Source organism: Rissa tridactyla, chromosome 6 (assembly GCF_028500815.1).
Source record: "Rissa tridactyla isolate bRisTri1 chromosome 6, bRisTri1.patW.cur.20221130, whole genome shotgun sequence".
In the NCBI taxonomy this organism is placed as follows: Eukaryota; Metazoa; Chordata; class Aves; order Charadriiformes; family Laridae; genus Rissa; species Rissa tridactyla.
This window is the reverse complement of record NC_071471.1, coordinates 49,937,370-49,953,076: the sequence shown is the minus strand read 5'-3', so window position 1 is coordinate 49,953,076 and position 15,707 is coordinate 49,937,370. Positions and strand designations below refer to the sequence as shown.

Genomic DNA, 15,707 nt, shown 5'->3' with positions numbered 1-15,707 from the left:
CAGATAATTTTGTGAACCTAAGGATGCTGGAATTTTAAGTGCAGACAAATGGAAAAATGTAAATAAATCCATGCTAAAAAAGAGCACATCAATGCTGAGCACAAGCACCATTAAACGCTAGCTGGTATATCATACTGTGGCTACAGGTGGGTGGTAGGCAAAGCACAGTCCCACATAAACAGCCCAAAATCACAGCCGTCTTCTCCCCAGAAACTATCCTGCCTTGCAGCTCCTCTCTGAAAAGCTTCCATGTCACTCCCTGAAATCCCAGGAACAACGAGAGGAAAAAGTAAGGAAGACGGTGTGCAGAGGAAGGCAGAGAAGCATGGTCCGGTACTCAGATTACACGGCACACGGCAGATTTGAGATGCTCCTTCAGGGTGGGGGTACAGCTCCATTCCTTCCTCCTCTTACACACTGTGCATCTAATCACGGCAGGGCGTTGAACTCCATTTGCACGGCAGACAATGGGATCTGGCAGCAGTTCAAAGGCATTTCTAGCGAAGTGACTGAACCAGCTCACTGCCGGCGCAGGCAGCCGGGGATGCGGAGCGCCCCGCTTCCCTCCCCTTCGCCCCCCGGGCTGCAGGGGCAGGTGCTGCACCACAGGCAGCTGGTTCTCCTTTTGTTCCAGTGGCAAGAGGATCAAAGAGCAAACCAAAAAAGTACCGCCAGGGAGAACAGCAGCACCTAAACCCACGTCAATAAGGTAGAGGGAGGCGGGGAGCAGGGGAGAAGAGGAGGGAGAAGGAGAAACAGAGAGGCAGGCGGGCGGGCAAGGGAGGAGAGGGGAGGAAGGCAGCCCACAGACAGCAGTGCCTGGCACCCTGACAGCTCGCTGCCGGAGTTCGTCTTCTGAAGCTGTCACAGGTTTATGGATGCCTCCAGACTGACGGGCTGACAAGATGAGGGAAACTACACTCAGTAAATGTATTCAGCAGCAGTAAATTGCTTCTCTTGCCCTAATGTGGCTCGCAGTTTCACTCAGTGAACTGATCTCATTGTTGGGGGGGGGATAGAGCAAACCAACCCAACAGCACACCAGCTAAGTATACTCAGACACTATTACTGGAATCTGGAGACTGGAATAAATCTGCAGAGGGACACAGAAAAATCACCTTCTTGTGCACCACTAATAAAAAATTAACATGTTAAAAGAACAAGCACATAAATCTGAAATTATGTTCTGTCCCTATCTAAGTGTGTGTTTGGTCACAGTGGCGCTGGGGGAGCTACACTCTCTCTATATCCCTGAAAGACTGGCAGAAGAGGGGCTTTCTACTTTAAAACAGAATAGAAAACGGTGTCCTAGAGGAGACGAGTGGCAGGCAGGAAAGGAGGCGCTTCTGACCACAGCAGCATCCTCTGCTCTTTGAAGATGCAATGCCCTAGGTATGCTCAAAGTTGTGTCCTTTCCCAGTCAGGGTTTGGGAGAAGAGGGTTTTCAGACAGGATGACACACTAGCACACATCTCTAGAGGAGTTATTTTAATAGGAGCTGACAGCGCATAGCAAACACTTCTGTAATAAGACAGTGAAAACTTAAATGTGATGGAACGTTACACGGTATTAGAGAGCTCTCTGAAAAAGGCCTCAACCTCAGTGATTCAGGTGCCATCTCTGTTATAAAGTGAACAAAGCACCTCCCTAAAATTTTATCCTGACAACAACAAGCTAAAAACTAAAATCAGTAACAAGGGTCAATTACCAGGCTCTTAGGGTTACCTACTACAACTTAACCTGCTTTTGCAGAATGTCTAGCTTCTCACAGTTAAATTGACCAGGTAGCTGCAGTAAGGTCTGCCTCAAAGGTATTTTCTACTGTCTCATTGCTCTGACAAGACAGAAACAGGTTCTAGAAGCTAAGGTAGAAAAAGTTGTAAATGATGTTGTTTATTATGAGTAGATGATTTTCCTTTTGAATTAACAATAAAACTAATTCAGAAGAATACTATTACATATTCTTTCTGTCCTATAATGGCACAATGATTTACTCAGTGTTGTTTAATCCTAGAATATACATTATAAAACCATAGCAAATTACTCATTTATTTAATATGGAAACGGAAAAAAGCACTGAAGTCTTTCAGAAAGAAAAGCACACAGACATTAAGATATTTATTGCTAAGCAGCGAATAAAAGACAAGGTGCTGAGGGATAAGGATTACACACATGAAACTAGTGCTGCTGTCCTAATCAATCAACAAAACTTAAATGGATGCTGAGTACCTTTGAAAAATGTGGTTTCCACATCTAACAGAAGAGACAATGCTCTATTCTGCCTCATTTAAAAAAACCTCCTCACATACATGTCATGCTACAATGCAGCATTGCAAGTTTGCAAGCCTCTTTGTGAACTGCAGATGGATGACACTGACAAAATTTTCATTTATACATAACCTAAAACCATTTAAATTTTTAGCTTCCAGCTCCTCTCTATGCCAGTAAACAAACTCTTTCCATTCAAGCTGCAGTATGCAAAAAGCAGATGTTGGAAATCTCTTGATACTCCACTAATCACAAAGACGACAGAAAATCCTGACTCCACACAACAAAGGACTGATTTTTAGAGTAACCAAAATTTTCGTGATGAATTTTCACCATACACTTAATACATTTTTCTCCAGTCTCCAGTGTTTTATAGAGATTCAGGTTTATTGGACACTTGCTGGTAGTCTTTTCAAATTTATTCACTTATAAAATGTTAGAGAGAAGAATTACTGCTGCTCCATGTATATGAAGACAATTAACTTTTGCTCACTGCCTAAAGTCACAACTTCAGTATCTCTCTCAGAGGCTAGATTTCCTCTCCTCCATTATTCCTACCCAAACCTCCCACCCTTCCCCACTCCCCCCCGGCACCCAGAACTATTCCACACTATGCCCCAGATCAATGTCAAGCAGGGAAAAATTTAGCTCAATTGCTGTTAAGCATCACTTGGAGGCAAGTACATCAACTATGTCCTCATTCTAGCAGGTAGTTAGAGTGGGATTTCAGTGACATTTTCCTGAGCAGTCAGGCCTAACTACCCTGGCATGACGCAAACTGTAGTTCTGCTCAATATCACTTTGTGGTGACGGTCTCCAGAGAGACCTGGAAACAACGGGAGAAATGCTGGGTGTTGCTACCAGTTAAGAGAGACAGCCTCTACTGCTGCACATTGCAAGTACAGTCTCCCCTTCCCAGACAGCTTCCCCGGTCATGAAGATTGGGATAACCATGTAGGTCTCTCTACAACATTCCCTGTGCTGGCTATGATATACAATAAGGCTTTTCTGACACCATTACGTGATGTTTGTATTCACTACTCAATGTATTTTAATCATTGTCGTGAGAGCAGAAGCACAGCTGCAGAATTATACAACACCAGAGCAGAGGTTTCCCACCAGGATCAGCAGACTATATCTGAGGCGTCCACAGAATGGTTACCAAGAAAAACAAACCAATCAGCAGCAGCTTTAAATCACTGTAAAGGTGTCAGTATCTTTATTAGGCAATTTTTGTACATCCGTGAATTAAAACAGATTTTAAAAGGAACTTTTGTTAGGGTAATGCCCAGAAAGATGAAAGCAAACTCAAAATGTCTAGTCATGGTTCAGATAAAAGTCTCAGTCTTCTGTCACTGGCTGAAATCACACGCCTGCTGCAGCATTTCTGGACCAGCCTGTACCTTTCCTCTGCTTCTAAGACTCATAATCTGGAAAACCCATCAGAAAAACAGAACCAACTATGCGGAGAAAGAAAGAGGCCTTTTACGGTCTCTATATCTAAAGTAAGAATGGTGGTTGTTACAAAAATATTAACATTATTTGCAGTATTTCCTCCTTAGTGTGAAATGGCATAATTTCCAGGATGTTGGTTGGATCCAAACCTCTTGCTGTGCTTTGTATCAGTAGCTTAAAAGGCTATATAGTATCAAAGTAAATATGTTTGAAATAAGTGGCCTTAGTTTGAAAACAACCCAATCTTGAAAAGTTAAATAAAAAGGACCAAAATCCCACTGTCCAAGCAAATCTTCTAACATACCTATATTGAAATCCTGACTTCATTCCCCAAAGGACATACAATAATCCTCTCTGATGCCTCCCGTTCATTGGGCTATACTACAAGGTGTTTACTCGGACCTTTACGATGACTTTAAATGGCTAGGCAAAACACTTTTTTCATGTCCTGCCATGTCAGAAGGACATACGCTTTTGTTACACTTTTTTCAAAATATCTCAGGTTTAGGATTCTATTTACACCGAGTGCTCTTGAGAAATGGACAGGGCCTAAACAGTTCTGGAACTACCAAAACATAGCAAGATATCTGTTTGTTTAATACATTCTTTGAAAAATTTTCTTGATCAGACTTAGTTGCACGCCACCGAGGCACGGTAGTGTTGATAGTGCTATCCCCCAACAATTCTTAACCTCCAGACAGAAACACATAACAAATCTACTGTGGTTTACAGTAATGTATGTACCAAACAAGAATTTCTCACCCAGTTCTTCAGCCTTGCACACACCAGTCTCCTCTATGCACAGATCTTGTCCCCCAGGGCTGTGCCCACTGTTTCACTAATTTACTATATTTTACAGGTAGAGACAACACACAGGATATGCTGTGGCCAGTCCCATAAATCTTGAAATTCTTACTGGAGCCAGTGAAGACCAAACATGTTTGTGTGTAAATTTCACTGGAAAAATACTAGCAAAGATAGATCACTATTGAAATACTTTAATACTGCACTAAGAACCTGCAAAAAATTAGTTTCTTTTGAGTTCCTCCCTCTTTCCTCACCCAAATATTAAAGAAGAATCTAGAATACCTTAGCTCTTCTCATCAAGATACTTGGACACAAAGCAGATTTTCTGGGGATCATCACGGGAGGAGGGAAAACTTCTCATTCTCTTTAGCAGCCACAGAAGGGACAGGAGAAGATTTAAGGATGCATTTAACCCAGCCAATATCTGTTTGTTAACAGAGGAACGGCTTCCTGTTCTGAATTTCCCCTTTAACTAAGGTTAACAGAGATCCACTCCACAGCACAAGGAAGCCTGTAACTAAACCCAACAATAGCTTACTGGCCTAACGTGAACATTGCCAGAATTGAGGCAGGGATGGGGGCTGAGAAAGGAGATGGACCCTGCAGACTTGCGTAGCAGGGTAGCTCATTTAATTTCCACAAATTTTGGTAAATTTCTAGCTGGCTTGAACGTTTATGTTGCCACTGGTGAAATCTACCCTCCCTGAAATGCAATCAAAAATAGCTCTGTCATATTATCCTTTTTTTTTTTGGCTTGCCACTGAAATAGAAAACAAGAATAGTTCTTGAGAAGGTCTACTTGTAGTTGACTTTGGGATTAAGGGGAAAAAAACAACAAACAAAAAACAATAAAAGGTTTGTATTCCTAAAAACATACCTCTGTCTCTTTTATCAGGAGACAAGTGAGCCATCATCCAACCCATCCACCCTGTTTGGAATGAATTGCCTATCTGAAGGATGACAAGAATTTCTGGGGTCAGAATAAGCACATGAGGGAAAACCCTCTTCTTCCCCTTCTGTGAAACAAAGAGGCTCTGTTACAGGTACCGGTTATATCATTAAAACTTGTGAGAGATGATGGCATACAGAGCAAGCAACCTTTCATCTGTCCCACTAAGGAGCTGGAGGTGTCAGGACCCTGAGGGCACCATCAGCCCTTAATGGTTCAGACCAGTCTCATGTGGGACCTCCACTCACCCCCTCTGCCTATGTCCCAGCATCCCCATTTAAGCTCAGGCCTGGGCCTTTGCTCTTTGCCTGAACTTTGCTGCAAGTGTACCTGTCTGCAGCCCTGCCTCTGGGCCCTGTCTCCCGGACTGTCTTACGCTGTAGGTAGCTTGTCTCCTGGAAAGACCCTTCATATATACGCTGTAGCTTGTATCCAGCCCTGTCTTTGGACCTGTGTCCTCAGTGTACTTTGGACCCATGCTGTAGGTTTGTCTCCAGCCCTGACTTTTAAACTCCTAGATGGAGCCTCACCACTCCATCGTGCCTGGGACTGTCAACAGACCCTGTTACCAGCACCCAGCTCTGCCTGTGGTACTGTGCTCCATCGGTGAGGGCACTGCCTGCGCTGGGGTCACCCTTTCCTCCTGGCTTGTCTCAGCTGCTGGCCCTTGCTGTGCCCTGACAAAAGGCTGGTGCATAGTGATTGCAGGAACAGATTTAAAAATCAATGGAAACAATATTAATCTCTTGTAACTGGTGACTGGACAGGTCCTTTCTGGGAAGCCCTCCAAGTTGTCCGTAACCACAACCTAAGTTGATTTCCAAGCCTTGAAGCATGGCCTTAGGACAGATCTTGGCAGTTTGGTGAGGGCCTTAGCTTTAAAAACAGCTTTAATGACAGGTACAGAAAATATAATCTGAGAGACTATTAGAGTTTTGTAATATATAAGCACATGAATCATTTTGTGGAAGAAGGTGAAAGAAAGGAAGAACATGTGTTTGCATTTATAGGAGAAAACTTAATGGTAATGTGTTACTTTTCGTCTTCCACATTAAAGTAGAAAAAAAGCTCTTGATGTACTGAACACAGCATTCCCCAACCGTAAGATTATATTCATTTAAAATGCATGGCAAGAAGGGTGTGAAAAGGGCCAGAGTTAAACCATTCAATTGACAAATAGATGATACATTCAGAAGAGAGGAACATGCCCCTGCCAGAGCACCCTAAGTCGTGCCCTTCTGCTTTGTAATTAATTTTTTGTCTGTGTTCAGCTGTGCTCACATTTCTTATCTTACAGAAGATCTCTAAAGCCCACTTGGGGATAAAGTAAGCTTATATGGAGGAAAGGATAATGAGGTTAGTAGGTGTTGCCATGCAGGTTGCTAGCCTTACACAGTCTTTACACTTAGTAGTGCCTACAATTTGAGACAGTTATTTCATTTTTTAATTCATCTTTAATACTCAACAGGTTCATCTTCAGGAACAGCCAATCCTTAAAAATGATGTAAACGCTAACTGGCAAACATCCACCACTAACTTGCCAGTTCTCCTGAACATCAGTCCAATAAACTAATTAAAATGTTTGACACCAAATCCTGTCCAAGCACTAGAATTCATCTCTGTTGCATAAATGTGGCATGATGTCATGAAGACACACCATCTAAGTAAACCAGCATACCTCTGGAGATGTTTCAATGACAGGACCTCATTTATACAATTAGATCAATTCCACAAGTTTCAGACGGATTGGTTACTATAACCTGACTCGGGCAAGGAGATGCAGAACTGGTGACTGCAAAGAAAACCAAGTAGAACCAACTGACAGACTAAAACAGACACAGGAAACAGAAAAAAAAAGTAATGGAAGAGAAAAGGCGTTACTTGTCCCTCTGCTTCTGCTACGACTGAACAGAGTTGAGGTATCTCACAGGAAAATAAAGACTTCTAGTAAAACAAAGTTTTATTGAAAAGTAACCTGCAAAAATAACAGTGTCTCACTTTTTATGTAATTTAACTGTGGGATATTATAGAATCATAGAATTATAGAATCATAGAATCTTCATGGTTGGAAAGGACCTTTGAGATCATCGAGTCCAACCATACACACACAAAAAAGCCCGTACCATCTCTGTCACTAGACCATACCCTGAAGTGCCAAATTTACACATTTCTTAAATACCTCTAGGGATGGTGACTCCACCACCTCCCTGGACAGGCCGTTCCAGTGCCTGACCACTCTTTCAGTAAAGTAATTCCTCCTAATATCTAATCTAAACCTCCCCTGCCACAACTTCGGACCATTTCCTCTGGTCCTGTCATTATTCACCTGGGAGAAGAGGCCAACACCCACCTCTCTCCAACCTCCTTTCAGGTAGCTGTAGAGGGCAATGAGGTCTCCCCTCAGCCTCCTCTTCTCCAAGCTAAACATGCCCAGCTCCCTCAGCCTCTCCTCATATGACTTGGTCTCCAGACCCCTCACCAGCCTGGTAGCTCTCCTCTGGACACACTCCAGCGCCTCAATGTCCCTCTTGTACAGAGGGGCCCAGAACTGAACACAGTACTCGAGGTGAGGCCTCACCAGTGCCGAGTACAGAGGCACGATCACTCCCCTGCTCCTGCTGGCCACACTATTCCTGATACAAGCCAGGATGCTGTTGGCCTTCTTGGCCACCTGGGCACACTGCTGGCTCATGTTAAGCTGGCCGTCCACCAGCACCCCCAGGTCCTTTTCTGCCAGGCAGCTTTCCAGCCACTCTTCCCCAAGCCTGTAGCGTTGTTTGGGGTTGTTGTGACCGAAATGCAGGACCCGGCACTTGGCCTTATTAAACCTCACACAGCTGGCCTTGGCCCATCGATCCAGCCTGTCCAGGTCCCTCTGTAGAGCCTTCCTACCCTCAAGCAGATCAATGATCCCACCTAGTTTGGTGTCCTCTGCAAACTTACTGAGGGTGCACTCAATCCCCTCATCCAGACCATTGATAAAGATATTAAACAAAACGGGCCCCAGAACTGAGCCCTGAGGGACACCACTGGTGACCGGACGCCAAGAGGATTTCACCCCATTAATCACAACTCTCTGGGCATGGCCATCCAGCCAGTTTTTAACCCAGCGAAGAGAACACTTGTCTATGCCATGATTCGCCAGCTTCTCCAGGGGAATGCTGTGGGGGATGGTGTCAGAGGCCTTACCAAAGTCCAGATAGACAACGTCCACAGCCTTCCCCGCATCCAGAAGGCGGGTCACATGGTCATAGAAAGAGATCAGGTTGGTTAAGCAGGACCTCCCTTTCCTAAACCCATGCCCTGATCCCTTGGCTGCCCTGCACTTGCTGTGAGAGCTCACTCAAGATGATCCTCTCCATGATCTTTCCTGGTACCGAGGTCAGGCTAAGAGGCCTGTAGTTCCCCAGATCCTCCTTCTGACCCTTCTTGTAGATGGGCGTCACATTAGCCACCCTCCAGTCACCTAGTACCTCCCCTGGTGACAAAGACTGTTGATAAATGATGGAGAGAGGCTTGTGAGCTCTCCCGCCAGCTCCCTGAGTACTCTTGGGTGAATCCCATCCGGCTCCATAGACTTATGTGCATCTAGGTGCAGAAGCAGATCATTGACTACTTCCTCCTGGATTACGGGTGGGTTGTTCTGCTCTCCATCCTTATCTTCCAGCTCCGGAGGCTGAACACCCTGGGGATAGCTGGTCTATTGAAGACGGAGGCAAAGAAGGCATTAAGTATCTCAGCCTTCTCCTCATCCTTGTTTGCAACTTTCCCCCCAGCATCCAGTAAGGGATGGAGATTCTCCCTGGCTTTTTTTTTGTCGATGTATTTATAAAAACTTTTTTTGTTGTCCTTAATGTTAGTGGCCAAGTTGAGCTCCAGCTGGGCTTTTGCCTTCCTAATTTTCTCTCTGTATAACCTAACGAGATCTCTGTATTCCTCCTGAGTTGCCTGACCCTTCTTCCAAAGGTGGTAGGCACAGGCATCTCATTGCAGGAAACATTAAAACACTATTAACCAGTAAGTAAGAACTGCTAAGGATGGGTTAGCACAAAGAAAGCCCAAAGTCCACTTTTAAGGTAGTAACAATAACTTACAGTTTCCAATAACTCTTACTTTTGTGTACAGTGAAATGGGTTCTACGTAGCCTACCTGGCTATATATTCTACTACATGGTTCCCTTCTCAACCTGCTATCGTTTCTACATTTTTTGCTGTCTTTCCCCATTTCCTAGCCTTTGTGCCAATGAAATCAAAGGTGCAGTAGCAATTTACTCTGGCTGTACCTGAAATCAAACATTCTTCTCCCTTTGCCGTTCTAGCCATAATGTCACATATACACCGACATTAGTAGAATATATGAAGCATTCCACTAATATTTTCACTCTCTCACTTATTATAAATATTTATCAATTTCTCATGTGAATATTACACCAAGTGTCTCTGGAATTACACATCTATTCAAGCTGGACAGAATGCTAATGTCGTCATTACACTCATTCTACTTCATCCCAAATTTTTGTTTAATTGATTCTGTTTCTACTCTTGAGTAGAAGCCCTGGCTTCTATTACAACCCTAGTCCTCTACTGCAAGTATAAAACCCTTTATCACGTTTCAAGTTATTTTTGCAAATCACACCTGCAAAATTTACAACAAAAAGTTTACAGGAGACAAGATTTACTATTTGAATCACACTGGAAGTATGAGCTATGAAAACAAGGGCACAGCAGCTACGTAGGTCCTACCTCTTTTCCAGATAAAAATCCTTTTATCTGACTAATGCCTGTGGACCCTTGCCTATGTGTCTCCAGAAAACTCAGGGTTAGGGTTGAGAGAAAGCATAGAGCTGCACTGTGAGTGGGCCTGGGGAGGAGCTGCCAAAAGAAAGTGTGAGCTGCATAGAGACCATCCTTGGGAGAAATCTTTCATTTGGACAACAGTATCAAACTTGTCTATGGCTTCCCAGGAAAATTAGGGTTAAAGTTCAGCCTCCAGTTGACAGACAGTGGAAGTTTAGAGCTGTACCGTGTGTAGGACTCAAAGAGTCTGAAGTCCTCATTTTAGCATGTCCACCTTTCCTCACCACCCGAGTTTCTGTACGTTGGAACTCCACCTCCTGCAATTTCCTTTTTATAAACCCAGTCTACTTGCATAAGGAATGTGCCATTCCATCCTCATTTGTCATTTTTTGCCCTCATTTTATGCACAGCTGAAGCCCTAACAGTCTGCTTGTATCAAGCAATCTGAGATATCTGTATGACAGAGAACACTCTTCACGGCACGAAAAAGCATTTCAACCAGACTTCTCCAGCACACACACAAAACCAAATAATCTCTGTTCTTTCCGAGCAAAGAGTCCAGGGACCTTTCAATGGAGGCAAGACTTTATCACATCATCCCTCTTCCACCACACTGACTGCAGGAACTTCCACTCTGAAGATGGGATTGGCCTTTTTGCAAGTACTGCAGCACCTGAAATCCATAAATGTCATAGGAGCCTCAATCTCTGCAAGTTTTGTGTCAGGCACCTCAACAGGACTGGTGCTTTTTTGCTACATTAGAGTGCAGTATTCAAACATATGTCCTAAATAAAATCCACAAGAATTACCTTCCCTCACTATTCATCCAGACAGAACTAAGGCAAAAAAAGTAGGAATCCTTTCCTTCAGCACAGAATTTAGACCAACCCAATATTTCTATTTTTAATTACATTTATGATATTTCCTGTGGGTATAAGTCATGAATGCAGTTCCAGTATGCTGGGAGCAATGTAAATATAGTCATTCCCAAAGGGATCTTACAGCTGTTATGCACAGGTCAGAGAGTCTGTGAAATGCAAAATTTGAAACTAAAAGCTTTTTAGCCCATATCCTTCCCATTCCTTTTCAAAGGCAGAGTTAATGGATACTGAACAACATTGCCCCAGATTTTGCCCACAAGGTATGGAAGTAGTAACTCCATTTAAAGAAAGTAGTATTTAGCAGTAAGCAACCACCCGGTCCTACCTCACTCAGGAACTGCATCAGAAATTCCTTTCTGATCCAAGCTAATTCATCTGCCACTTCATGCTGACAACTGTGCAACTGAAGACAAGACACATGGAATTGTTTCCTCTGAAATCATTCTAAGGGGCGGAAGGAGGAGTGCAACTTCACACCGCAGCATACAAGTCTAGTCTCCTCCTCCTACCTGATTCCTTGCCTCTTATTTTGACATGAGACCACTCAAAAGGACTTAAGCAAGCTCTTCCCCTCACCAAATCCGGAGATGTCAGCCCATAAAAATGCAAAAGATTCTGCACTTACCTTTGATCACAGTCTGGTGAAGGAAAAATACTCATCAGCTGCTTCTCTCAGGAACAACTTTCTGTTTTAAAATACATAAAAAAGAAATAAGACTTTAAACAGTGCTTCTCTCACTCTTCCCTAATGTTAGCCTCCATCAGTGTTCGTAAACATTTACTCAGCAGGAGCACCTTCGCTCTCCAGAACCAAAGGTAATGATTACATTACACTAACCATGGCATGAGGACAGAGCGAGGCCAGGACAACAGCCAACTAGACGATGACGTAGGGTTGCACTGCAGCAGGCTCAGTTGTGCAAGAGTGAGAAAGAGTAGGGCAAGATGAGAAATGACAAGTGCACGGAAAAGAAAAACCCAACCAACAAACCAAGAACCTGGATTTAGAGGTAACCCACAAAGAAAAAAGAAAGTTCACAGAACAAGCAAATGCAGTATTAGCTGAGAGAACTGGACATACCAGCATAGTCCTAATGGGATTTTTCACATCTGTTCATTACTATCATTGCCTTTGAAAAAGCCAACAAAGCAAACTATAAGACGCTACCCTCTTTAGTCTTGGCCACAGCTAAATCAGTTCAGTAAAACTTCAGTGGTGTGACAAAGTCTGAGTAGTCTATTGCCAAAGCCTTTAAAAGAGTCAGGACCATGAGGAATACTGTGAAACAAAAACAAACCACTGAAGGATGGAGTTACACCCTTTCTCCACCCCTCTACCTGGCTAGTGATCACACAGATGAAGGTACTTTGTGAAGCTAACTGAAGCTCAGGAAAACTTTGTCTGTGCACACATGCACACACACAGCGGCAAACACACACACAGAGAGCAGTCTGCCAGTGAGAGCGTCTCAGCGGAGTCACCAAAACCCCGAGGGAGGGCACAGGTTCGAACAGGGTCGGGGCTAAAAGGGTAATTTTACCGTACCTGTCAGACAGCCTCTAAAGGCTGCTCTTCCACATCAGCTGTGTCTGAGACACACAAGTACTCTCCTGTAGCTTTCCAGCTCACACACACCTTGATTCAGCAAGAACTCTGACCTTTGAGTTTCCAATAATCTTTAATACCTCTACAGCCAATTAGTAAACAAATAAGAACCACACTTGTGCTGCCTGTAAATATAACTAAACGCGCCCAGCTCACTGCCTTCCTCGCAAATTAACAACTAGAGCAAAATTTTCTCTTTTCCTTTTTTCTGGTTAGATAAAGATTAGTTTAGATGAAACGGACCTACCCTTCCTCAGCACACGACTTTCCATTTTTATTTTGATCCCAAATTCTTACGTTTCTTCACAGTTTGAGATGGCAGAATGAGAAGCCCTGCACGCCTGGCCTCCACAGATTCCAACACACCAGGGTAAACATCAAAACAGTCAGGTGCAACAGCAAAACAACTAAACTACAAAAGGGGTGAATGTTTGATGTCACTGTAAAAGAAACAGACAACTAAAGAAATGTTTTTCACAGAACTCTGGCAATCCAGTGAAACTCACTGAGAAAAACAATCAAATTAGGAGGTTAATTATTAATAGAAAGTATACAATGGCAGTGGATAAGACTCACATACCCCACAGCAGTCATTAAGACCCACACAAACAGATTCACCAACATCCAACTAATGGCATTTAAAATAAGTTTCCCATAGGGGCTGGCTGTCCCCCGATGTTTCACTGCAAAATATCTTGCACTTTCTGATGCAAACTATTACCAAAGCGGCGACTTGGACCAAGATGGAGTATCACTCTGGTCTAATTGGTTTTACTTTCCAGCAGACTTGAAGAAAAACCACAAATGGATCAACAGATTACAAATGCAGGGGAGACACTCAAAGAGGAACATGAGTTACAAATAACTTTCTCTTCAGCTTTTAAAAATTCAACTTGCTCACACTTACAGAAGCTCAGAAACAGTTACATCAATGAGGTAAAGAGACTGCTGCTCTTTGCAGTCCCACAGTTTTCCACTAAGGCACGTTACAATCAATAGACACAGAAACACAACAGCGCAGGATAAGAAGAGAGGAAGAATTTAACACTAGTTGCATGGGGTAACAGTGATGAAACACAAAGAACAGCCAATTTGGATTTCACTGCAAGATTTATTTTAAAGAACCTTAAAGTAAAGGTGTAGTTTAAAGCAACAGTAAAGTGATGACACTGCTGTCATTTCCACAGAAAGCTAAGTAAGGTGGTAAAAACCTTGCCTAACAATCTACCATTTCCCTTCTCGATACATACTCAACTGCCTGTGTTGCCCGTGAGAAGCAAACAGATTTGCATGTTTGGAAAGCCCTCAGCTCAAAGCACGCGTTACCACCATTATCAACAGCTGCTAAACACCACCTCCCAAATGCTTAACGGAGAAGGCAGCACCACATTTCATCTCTAGGCATCAAAGCATTTACTAATGGAAATGAACCTCTGCCTAGCACACAATTAAGCTATTTTGGAAAGACGTCATTAACTCTAGGAGCATCGTATCTTTTCCCATGTTTGTATTTAGTTTCAAATTTACCAGCCGTAACAGCAGAGTGGGAAAGCTCAGGAGCCTGTGCACCGGCCACGCAGGCTCCTGCAGGAGCTCCCATTAGTCAGGGTGTGTGCCGTATGAAGACTCAATAAGCAATGACATTTATATTCCTGACAGTTTTATTTCTTTAAACACCAGCCACACTGGAAGTTTCACTTTACTTTTTACTCTGGAAAGAAGGCCAAACCTGAGTGTAACAGATGCTGTCTGGAACGCCCAGGACACATACTAGACCATGTGTGTGGTCCCCTTCACCATTACAAGATAAAACAGCTTTCAGGAAAATGAGAAGGGTCCTTAGTTTTTCTGAGCACAAAAACCTTAATATTTACACTAATCAAATACAACGGGGTCCACTTAGTCAGAATAACAGTGGTCACATGGGAGCTCAATGAAGTAGAACTATTTTCCCATGAAGATCTTATCCTCAGTCTGGGCAAACAATCCAAGTCACAACTAGATAGACAACAGTTCTATGCTGTAAGTCTCTGTAGTAATTACACCAGAGAAACATGGCAGTCCTGAGTTTAAAAATAATAATAATTTTAAAAGCTCATATCAGAAGCACAGTGAAAATATATAATGATAAAGCATACATTGGGAAAACATAGAAGGTAGCTTGATACAGTCAAAATATGAAAAGATTTACAGGGACACGAACAGAGTATAAAGTCCTGCTTCGTAAATGGTGGAGATTTTTAGTTAATTTCTGTGAAATAGTAAAATAGAGAATAAAAAACGCAATCATCTGAGGTTCACATTTCTTTCTGGATAACAAAGAATTTACAGCACCACTAAAAGAGCTGTGTAGCTTTACAGTTCAAAGCTGCACAACGACAACACAGCGCAAAGACAGAGGTGACTTTTAGCGGGTACAGGGAGGAAGGATGGATGGAATGCAGCAATCAAACAGGAAAAAAGGGGAAAATGTACATAGAGAAGGGGGAGAGACAAGGCGTAGAGATATGTGGGAAAAAGTGAAACCAAGAACAATTATCAGAAAAAGTCACTGTCAGAAACTGCAAATGCTCAAGAAAGATGCACCATGGAGAAAACTGCATTCCCTGTCAGGATCTTCAAGGAAGTGAAAGAAAGGGAAACTAGGCAGCAAGGATATTACTTGAAACACTTAATCACAGACATCTGCCATCAAAAGAGATTACCTTAACACATATAGCTCCTTTATGGGTCACTCATGTGCATCCATCAAAACTGGTTTGAGAAGGGAAATGGTTTCTGAGACTCAGTGAAACTCCTAAGTAAATTCATATTTCTGAGAAAGCAGTCTCATTTTCAAAATTCTAGAAGCGATCCCTTAAATTCCTTGCCTCCCTCTCGTACGAACAGAAGAAAAAGGCAGAGCCACCTGAGGAAGGAGAAACATCAGTTCGATAATGTAAAGC

The 15,707-nt window shown here is 43.0% G+C and overlaps 1 protein-coding gene across 1 annotated transcript in view; it reads right to left on the bottom strand.

Annotated features, from left to right (window-relative positions):
- NDST2 (N-deacetylase and N-sulfotransferase 2) overlaps nucleotides 1-15,707 on the bottom strand; it is a 128,408-nt gene that overhangs the window by 48,951 nt on the left and 63,750 nt on the right. Inside the window, 1 exon segment of the mRNA XM_054206225.1 lies at nucleotides 11,782-11,842. The gene's annotated coding sequence lies outside the window, so the exon portion shown is untranslated.